Genomic DNA, 8,873 nt, shown 5'->3' with positions numbered 1-8,873 from the left:
TTTGTTATTCTCACCTCCCAAGGGATTTAGGAAATGCTTTTGGGAAAGAACACAGAGTGCAAACTGCATCTCTGGCTGTCTTAAGGCCCCGAGGGCTTTGCAGTTAAGGGAAACTGGGGGTAGGTGGCGAGGGTCTAAAGGTGGGTGGAAGGGTGGAAGGAAGCGGCATCAGACAACTTCCTCGGCTGCGGTGGCTGTAGCAGCCGGGTTTGCACCCGGCTGGGCAGCCCTCCCCTGGGCCGGGAAAGGGCGGAGCTGGGCGTCGCCGTCCGGGTTGTCCCCTCCTCCCGGCCTCTCTCGGGTGCAGAGCCCTTGGCAGTCGGGGCGGCTCGGAAGGAGCTCTCCCGGAGCCCGAGTCGGGATTGAGGCTGGCGGAGTTGGGCTGCAGGAGCTCGGCCGCGCCTGGTGTTGGTAAGTCCTGCCTGTGGGGGCGGGGAGCAGGCAGGGTGCAGGTCTCCAGTGAGATGCTGGGGAGCGTTTGCCAGAGCCGGGAGGCGGGGACGTCAGGATCTCGGCGTAGAGGAGCGCCTGACCCGACCTGCAGGGAGGATGTAGAACCGCATTGGCAGGTGCCCCGATCCTAGGGGCCCCGGGCTGGGACCCGATGTTAGAGTTTTAATATATCGGTTTTTAGAATGCAGAACAGACAGTCCAGACCGTGGAGTTGGGGAGCTTCAGAGCCCTGAAGGGCTGGAGCAAGGGAATCTGGACTGCGATCGTGAGGAGCTTGAGGATGGGAACCTGGAGAGCTGGGGTTTGGAGTAGATGTCACGACAGTGTATTGAGGGTGTCTGATGCCAGAGAACAGGAGAGGAATGGTGCAAAGGAGGGGTAGTCCTGTGCCCATTCTTGGGGCGCCCTCCACAGGGCAGAGGGGAACGGAATCCCGGAGGGGAATGCCGAGTAGAGAAAGAACAGGGCGGAAGGGGGTGCCCAAGGAAGGGGAACCCCGGAAAGAGTAGGTGAGAAAGACATGAGCTCCTCCTTGAGGAAGATGGAGCGGGATTCTCTAAGGAGACAGCGCAGTGAGTTGCGCTGAAAGCTAGAGGTTGCTGATTTAGGGGCTATGGTGGACCAAGGAATGGGAAAGCACAAAGGGCCGGAGTTGGCCGGCGGGACAGAGCTGGGAGCATCTCAGCCACGAGAGTGCTGTCTTTTCAGTGCAGGTGGCCATGGACACCTCAAGATGGCATTCCCTTGAAAGCAGATTGAGGAACCCTAGATAGGACAAGTGGAGACCTACCGTTTGCAGAGTCCAGAAGTATTGGGGATGTAGTGGAATGGTGATGAGTTGCTAGGAGCAGGAGGTAGCCAACGCTCTTAACTTTCTGAGTAGTTTTAGGTACCCAGGGATACTAGAGAGACCCTTGGTCCCCGTGAGCACTTTGTCTTCCTTATGTATCACCTCATATTTCTGACCTGGGTTAGAAATGGCTTTGCTTGGGGGTGCAACGAGGAGAGACTAGGGTGAAAGGAATAGTCACGGAGTGAGATTTCCGACACACACGGGATATCCACCTTGTGTGCATTGGGCAGAGCTCATATGATGTAGGTGTGTGTAGCGTTACTATACATAAGTACTATTTGTTCTCGTCCAGTGAGAGACAGCTTCTGAGGGTGGTCAACAAGCACACAACACTCCACATGCAAACTTTAGCGCTCGAGTGTCCTGTAGTCCCTGTTTGTATTAATGAAGTTTTGGTCTCCTGCGGCTAGTAGGAAGTTATCTTTACAGAAGGCACTATCTACACTTCCTCTGTTAAGATTATGCATGGTCTGCTCCCATGTCTGGGCTATTCCTCCCTTGTTCTGGTCCATCCCTGGCATACTAGGTGTCTAAGTGAGTATCTAAAAACATGGCGTAAGCATGCTCTGTTTTCTTTTGTTTATCTTGGGTGTACACATTGTTTCACTTAGTTAAAGTAGTGTTGGGCATCTTGTTGACCTACAGTATATAGTTGATTGTGTGTGGTGAGTAGTTTATTTGGGTGTGACAACTGAATCACGGTTTTTCTCTGTGATTTCGCTGTATTGGAAGGTACTTGGGTTTGGGAAAGAATATCTTTCCTTCTAGGCTGTGAGGACAGGTTCATCCTCTGACACACACGTAAATGCTGGCTCATCAAGAAAACTTCGTTTTTTTGTTTTTTTTTTTAAATTTTTTTATTGGGGGGGGGGGCCAAGGTCGCATGTAGCCCAATTTTGGTCTCAAACTTAACTATATAGCCAATCCTTCGGTCCCTGTTACCCAAGTGTTGGGATTAGAAGTATGTGTCAAAAAAAAAAAAAAGTATGTGTCAACACACTTAAAAGTTTAGGTTTTTATTCTATAGTTCAGGGAATTAAACATTGAGCCTAGCAGAAGTTAATCTAGTACTCAACCCCCAACTACAGCCCCAATCCCCAAGAGCCACTTTGGAAAGTAACATTTGGTGGTTGTTTTGTTTGTTTGTTTGTTTGTTTTGTTTTGTTTTGAGACAGGGTCTTTTGTGTATTCCTGGCTGTCGGGGGAATTCAGTATGCAGCTCAGGCTGGCCTTGAATTTACAAAAATCCCCCTGCTTCCGTCTCCCTAATACTGGGAGTGTGCTCCACCCTGAGTAGCCCAGTGCGGTTTTTGTTGTTGTTGTTATGTTTTGTTGTTGAGGACGTTAGTGTTGTGTTTTAAATTTTCTTTTGCTTTTGTTTTCATGTTTCCTTTTTCTCTCAGGGATAGGGAAAGCTTTAAGAACTATGCAGATTTACAGGAAAAGCACGTTTTTTCATTGCAAAACATGTCTGAATGGAACGAAAGCACTTGGCTGCGCAGAGCGCATACATAGAGCTTGTCGACAGCCTGACCCTTTCGGGAAAGGTCCGCAATATCCTTATTGCAACAGTGTATTTACTCGCTTCGACATAAAGCCAGCTGATGCTTTCATTTTATAATCCCAGTATTAAAATAAATACGTCTGCATGTATACATTCAGATGAATATTATTCCCCTTCAAACGCATTCCCTTGGCAAGCTGAGCACTAACTGAAATGATGCTGTCATTGCTGAGAATAGTCCCGGAGCCCCTGCTTTGGAGCTGCCTTCGGATTCTGCAGCACATTTCCTGCTTGCCCCGGTGCCTGCAAACCTGCAGTTGGCAGAATGAGGCCAGCTTGGGCTTCTGGAGAGCTGGGGTTATAATATGAAGTATGAAAATAGTGACATTCTCTTAAAGGTTTTAGCAATTCAAAGGGGGGGGGGGCTTCCGGTAAACATGCGGCTTTTTCTTTCTTTTTTTTTTTAAATCAGTGCTTACTCAGAAATTGCAGATTTGTGACAGCAACAAACACCTGAGATAATCAACTTAGAAGCAAGAAGGAACAACCGGGGAAAAGCCTTAGAACAGTGGTTCTCAACCTTCCTAAGGCTGTGACCATTTGATAGCGTTCCTAATGTTGTGACCCCCAACCATAAAATCTTTTCATTGCTATTACATAACTGTAATTTTGCTACTGTTATGAATCGTACCATAAGTATCTGATATACGGGGTGTCTGATATGTGACTCCCCCAAGGGGGTTGAGACCCACAAGTTGAGAACCACTGCTTTAGAAGTATTTGTCTCCTTGGCCTGATCGATTTAGGTTTATGAAAGGGCAGAACAGCAGGGCTGGGAGTACATTTCAGGACAAAGCTGCTCCCCTCATGGTAGTTGGTAATGGGGGGCGGGGAGAGCAAGAGAGAGAGAGAGAGAGAGAGAGAGAGAGAGAGCGAGAGAGAGAAAAGGGGGGGGGGGGGTGGGGGAGGGGGAGGAGGAGGAGGAGGAGGAAGGGGCACCCAGGGCCTTTAAGGGTATTCCTCCATTAACCATTTCCCCACTATCTCTCAATACTACAGGGCAAGCATTCTAGGTGGAAGCCATTGGGAGACATTTAGGTCCGAATTAACCAGGTGTAGGAGTACATTACTTTAACCCCATCATCAGGGAAGCAGAAATACATGGGTCTCTATTAGTTCGAGGCTAGCCTGATCTGTATAGTAAGTTCAAGCCAAACTACATAGTGAGGCCATCTCAAAAAAAAAAAAATTCCAAATCAATAAGGGCTCCTCTAGGTTGCCTAGACTGGGAGGTACGTCTTGGCCATTTATGCTAACTCTTCTTAAAATCTGAGTTATTATTGTACCTGTTGTATATTAAAATCATGATTATTACTAATTTATTCATTCAATGATTACTGCTCTGATATAGTATTGAATCCTCTTCACACAGAAAAACAGAGTTAAGTCTGCAATAGTTAAATCTTTATTGTCAACTTGGCTGGACTTCAGAACCACTGGAGAGATAGATCTGCACCTCTGTATATGCCTATGACAGTGGTCCCAGGAGATTTCACTTAATTACCCACCATGAAATGGACATACTCTTCCCCAAAGGTGAAGAAACTGCTTTCTGAAACAAGTTAAGCAAGTTGAAGAAGCAGGTTGAGGTAAGCCTTTTGAGGTGAAGGAAGATATTTTCTCTATGCCTAGGGGAGCATCGTAAGCTTGCTGGACATCTAGGACATCCACAGGGCTAACAGACTCCATTAGTTAACTACTGTCAATGCTGTGCCGAAATAGCTGACAGAAGGAAGGAAGAGGGTCACAGGATTGTTCAGTGGGTCTCATGATTGCGGAGTAAGCATGAGGACCAGAGAAGTTCAGATCCCCAGACCCCACATAAAAGCCAGGCACCTCACTGTGTATCCCTAACCCCAGTGCTGGTGGGTGGCGGTAGAGATTTGCAGATAGCTGGGGTCTTGCTGAGTAGCCATGCCAACTGGAACACTGAGCTCCAGGTTCTGTGAAAGAGCCCGTGTCAAAAAGTAAGATGAGGAGGAATAGAGGACAGTGCTCTGTATTGATTTCTGGGTTTCTGCAAGTTTATACACAGCCATGTGCACCCACACGTGCACACGCACACATGGGCACCCATATACATGTACACACATACATAAGCACACATACACGTACACTCATACATGTGCACATGCATATATTCATCTTTCCTCCAGATCCCACACAATTAGGAAAATAAAAAGGAAGAAATAGTTTATCTTGGTTCACAATTTGAGGTATAGCCAGTTTATCATGACCAGGAAGCCTGGCATCAGGAGCACGGGGTAGCTGGTTACCTTGCGTCTGCAGCCTTTTTATTGGCTCTGGGGTGGCAGGTTATGTCCATTTCATGGTGGGTAATTAAGTGAAATCTCCTGGGACCACTGTCATAGGCATATACAGAGGTGCAGATCTATCTCTCCAGTGGTTCTGAAGTCCAGTCAAGTTGACAATAAAGATTTAACTATTGCAGACTTAACTCTGTTTTTCTGTGTGAAGAGGATTCAATACTATATCAGAGCAGTAATCATTGAATGAATAAATTAGTAAATAATAAATTAGTAATAATCATGATTTTAATATACAACAGGTACAATAATAACTCAGATTTTAAGAAGAGTTGACATAAATGGCCAAGACGTGCCTCCTAGTCTAGGCAACCTGATTCCCGATTTTAATCAGCCTCTGCCTCCCAGGCCTTGGTGAAGCTGAAGGAGCACAAAGGTTACTGATTTAAGAGGCTTTTTTTGTTGTTGCTCTTCAGATCCAGCTAGCCGCAGAGGTGGTGACATTTATCCTTCTCAGCTAATGTTGTCAAAGATTAAAAACAGAAAAAGTAGGAAAACAGATTCTGTGTCCACAAATAAGAGAGTATTTGCAGCTTTTCATCAATGTCTTAAAAGAGCATGCTTGGCCCATCCATTAAAATCTACTCTTTTTAGTCCAAGAGAGTATCTATGAGGGCTGCAGGAGGAGCTAGGGAAACTGGAGGAAGGGTGTGCTTCCTCAAACCGACTGAAGGGGAAGGGAAATACATATACATACTCTGCTTACAGAAAATGGCTTTGTTGGGGGGGAATAAAGGCTTTTATTGGGGAACGCTGTCTTCATGTTTTGTCTTGGACTTGTTCAAGATAGAGTCGAGGAAATGCTAAGCAGAGGGTAACGTGAAATGGGCAACGGAAGGCAAGGCTACACAAATTACCAAATTTATGTTTTGCAAAATGAATTTGGTGCAGGCAGAAGTTCCACCTTAGCTTTCCTAGTTCTGCACTTAAGCAAAGCAACGGTGTGAACGGTATTCTCTTGAGTTGCCAGGAAAGTGGAATTCATTTTCTGCATGGGCTAATACTGAAATGGCTACAGTATTAAAATGCCATGCAGGCAAATTCCAGAGGGCTGTGGATGCTGGGTGGCATTTCAGGAAGGCTTGGTTCCTCGGGTCTCTGCACAAAAGGTGCAGATTAATTCAGGAAATGCTATTGGTATTTCTTAGGTTGCACCCCCAGCTCTCCTAATTCACATGGGCTCCTGACCTCCTCTCCTTCCCCTTTTCTTTATAATATCCTTCCTTACCCCCAACTTTCAATCCTCCTGCCTCAGCCTCCCGAGTATCTGTAATCACAGGCCTGTGCCACCAGGCCCAGCCTCACTGATGGTTTTCTGTTTCATCTGGGATGTTAATAGTTTTAGGTCTCTGAAGCTGGAGAGTCACTCCTACATAGAGGTAACAGAAGGAAAGGGAAATCTGTACTGTTAGGGTACAAATGGAGTCAGGCAGCAAAAGGTAGGCTTCAGGCAAGAAATTCCAGTTCATCTGCAGGGGTTTTGATCACTTACTAGGTACCCAACAGTGAGCTAGACACAGTAAGGGACATTATGATTTAAGAAACACACGCCTCTCTCTGTGTGTCTCTCTATCTCTGTCTGCTGTCCCCTCCCCCCCCCACATACACACCATACATGCACGCATGTATGTATGCATACACACCAGGATCCTGTAAGACACAAGGATTCCAGTTTTCCTCATGAATAAAAAAGGAAACATTAGACTTAAGCATCGTGTGTTGGGCTGTGAGGCTGTGGTAAAAGATTCCATGCCATGCTGTTAAGGACAGGAGAAACAACCCCAGAAAGGTAGCATTTGGATGGAGAGGGGGCTTTGTTGTTCTTTTTGCGTAACAGCTTCAGGAATAGCACAGAAGTCAGAAACAAGGGGCGTGCACCTTGCAGGGCTGAGGCAGGCCTTGTTTTCCACTGTCTTCTACAAGGCTCCATGCGTTGCATGCTTCCTCTATGCGTTTGCAAGTTAGTGTTAAGCCATGTAAGGCTTCAGAAAGCCAGGCTGTAGATCTAAATTCTCTTCTGCAGTCGAGTGGAGAAAGGAGAGAGAAAAGAGGCCATTCACTAAAAATTATTGTTTGAGGCCTGGTGAGATGACTGATAGGTAAAGGTTCTGTGCAAATCAGCAGACCTAGGTGTGATCCCCAGTGGAAATAGAAAACCGACAACTGGAAGTTGTCCTCTGACTTCCTCAGGAGCGTCATGGTGTGCATAAGTGCACACTTACACACAGAGAATTCACATAAGCACATACACGCTAATAATAAAATAAAAATTTAAGAATGTATGAATACACACACACACACACACACACACACACACACACACACACATATATATATATATATATATATATGTCTCTATGCTTGGAGAACCACTGGGTTTAAGTACTAACTGAATGCCAAAGAAGACAATAATATGGCCCAACACAACAGCATGTACTGTAAGTAACTGCCGCGTTCCAGGCTTGGTGCAATGTACTTTGGGTTTTCTCTAATTTGCTCAATTTCTGTAGCAATGTGGAGAGAGCGGTCGGTTATCCCAGTTTTCAGAAGAGCCAAGTTGGTCTGTACCAGGGCTGGTACTTTAAATTCTTTCATAATGATGGGACATGGCATTTAAAAAATGCTGATTTAATTTTAAGTTAAGTGCTCCCTGAATAGCCAACCTAGAATTACTACAGGGTAGGGCTTCCTGTCCAGCTAAACACCTTATCTAAGACATTCCAAAAGTTAGAGAGTTTCTGGTGCCGACTGAATTGGTATCAGTGGTTTCCTGAATCCATCAGCAGCATAGGGTAGGGTTAGGAAGGAGACTTCATGGAGTAGTTTTTATTCCATTATTTCATGTGTTTGTAATCCCTCAAACCTCTGTAAAGAGCTGTACAAGTCATTGAAATTTAGAAGTGCTTTGCTTTGGGTTTGGGTAGCAACTGTTTGAAGCCACAGTGAATCTTGGTGATTGTGTGTATGAACACGGTATGATTAATGCATTCGGTTGAGTTAGCAAACTTCCAAACAGAAAAGCTTGGGCAGTCGTGGGTGACAGTGAAGTTTGCTGTGCACACCCACCCATATGCTTTTGTCCAGAGGCAGGCTCAGCTCCTGATGACTCTGTAATTGTGAATAAAGCCTTTGAGACCCTCCCCTATCTCTAACAGATTGTACTTATTGAGCACACATGTATGCCATATTTGAAGGGTTTTAATGTACTACATTCTCTTTCTTAAATTTGTATTATAAATATTTTGGGACAGAATGGTAACAACCTTCTCTCCAGGTTCTCACCCAATCTGGATAACTTTAGCCAAGTTTTCTTCTTCCCTCCCTCCCTCCTCCTCCTCCACCTTTTCTTCCTTCTTTTATTTTTTTGGAGCAAGGGGGATTAAGACAGGGTGTCTCTACACTTCCCCAGCTGTCCTGGAACTCACTATGTAGATCAGGCTATCCTTGAACTCACAGAAATGCCTCTGCCTCCTGAGTGCTAGGTTTAAGTGTGTGACTTTGTGCCCAGCCTGCCAAGAATTTTGTTGGTTTTTTTTTTTTATGTACTTTACCTCCAGATTATTTCGAAGTACACCCGAAATATCACTTGTCAATCTTGTAAAATGTGATTTAAAAGATAAGGACTTGTTGTTATAAAATTTGCAGCTTCACAACAGCCTGGTTAATGGGGTACCTT

The 8,873-nt window shown here is 45.5% G+C and overlaps 1 protein-coding gene across 1 annotated transcript in view; it reads left to right on the top strand.

The window, feature by feature from the left end:
- Positions 1-273: 273 nt before the first annotated feature.
- Paqr8 (progestin and adipoQ receptor family member 8) overlaps positions 274-8,873 on the top strand; it is a 40,626-nt gene continuing 32,026 nt past the window's right edge. The window contains exon 1 of the mRNA XM_034521664.2: positions 274-411. The gene's annotated coding sequence lies outside the window, so the exon portion shown is untranslated. The remainder of the gene's footprint in view (positions 412-8,873) is intronic.

The sequence above is a fragment of the Arvicanthis niloticus genome, chromosome 17 (genome assembly GCF_011762505.2).
Source record: "Arvicanthis niloticus isolate mArvNil1 chromosome 17, mArvNil1.pat.X, whole genome shotgun sequence".
Lineage (NCBI taxonomy): Eukaryota > Metazoa > Chordata > Mammalia > Rodentia > Muridae > Arvicanthis > Arvicanthis niloticus.
This window is presented reverse-complemented; position numbering and strand designations above follow the sequence as displayed.